The sequence below is a fragment of the Cynara cardunculus genome (genome assembly GCF_001531365.2).
Source record: "Cynara cardunculus var. scolymus isolate 2C chromosome LG 16, CcrdV1, whole genome shotgun sequence".
Lineage (NCBI taxonomy): Eukaryota > Viridiplantae > Streptophyta > Magnoliopsida > Asterales > Asteraceae > Cynara > Cynara cardunculus.
The window spans coordinates 16,510,053-16,511,308 of NC_037543.1; positions in this window are offsets into that span (position 1 = coordinate 16,510,053).

A 1,256-nucleotide genomic window follows, 5' to 3' on the forward strand; every position below is an offset into this window, starting at 1 on the left:
TATATATATATATATATATATGCTTATACACACAGTGCTTCAAAGCCCACGCAATGGAATAAGACATGTGCTTCTCTCATGACCCTACCCTTTACTTTCCATATCTTAATGTAGTCAGATACTTTTACTACTGTCTTAATATTGGATTCATATCAAGAAAAAGAAACAAAAAAAGGGTTTGTTGCTTATGGTGTTCGTTTTTCCTCTGTCATTAATTTTAGACTATGGACAAGAGAGTATCAATCAAAACTTATTTGCTAGCATCGCCTGCTGATACGCATGCCATAGAACAGTCTTTAGATCTTTTGGGTTAAACTAGAAGCAATTGACAGAAAATTTGTATATGGAGGGGACCAAAGAGATTGGACAAAGTTGTTGATAGCTCTGAGATATGGTGGTAACTATCATGCATATATCATCTCATTAATCATAAGAGACACATTCTTCAAAACTGTTATGCATATGCCCTACAATCTATTTCATTTCACTCTAACTGTAGACCTCCTCTCTCGGCATTAAGCAAATGCTACGGATAATAAAGGAGAAATGGAGAAACGAAGGCAGTAAGCAGAAGCAATAACAAAGGGGAAATGGAGAAACGAAACCTGGTCGTCGGGCGGCTGTTGGTTGAGTCGAGAGGGAGGAGGCGAAACGAAACCTGGAGAAATGAAACCTGGAGAAACGAAGGCCGTCGTCGCTTGCTGGAGGCGAGAGGGAGTAGTCGAGAGGGAGTAGTCGAAAGGGAGGAAGCGGACCAAATTTGGGAAATTTTAACCTAAGAGCCGGTTTAATTTTGGGGGTAGTTTTAAAATTTTCAACTTTCCGACGGATAATTCCGTCGGTGTTCCGTCGGAAAATGAAAAAATATTTTTTTTTTAATTTTTTCCTAAATAAAGATTTATAAATATATATATATATATATATATATATATTTATAAATATAAAGATTTTTTAAAATTTCCGTCGGAAATCCGTCGGAAATTTTAAAAATGTGTTTTTAATTTTAAAAATTCGTTAATGTCCAGTTGAACCGAATAACGCTCAACAGGATCCGTTAGTGTCCAGTTGAACCGAATAAGGCCCAACAGTATCCGTTAATGTCCAGTTGAACCGAATAAGGCCCAACAGGATCCGTTAATGTCCAGTTGAACCGAATAAGGCCCAACATGATCCGTTAATGTCCAGTTGAACCGAATAAGGCCCAACAGGAACCGTTAATGTCCAGTTGAACCGAATAAGACCCAACAGTATCCGTT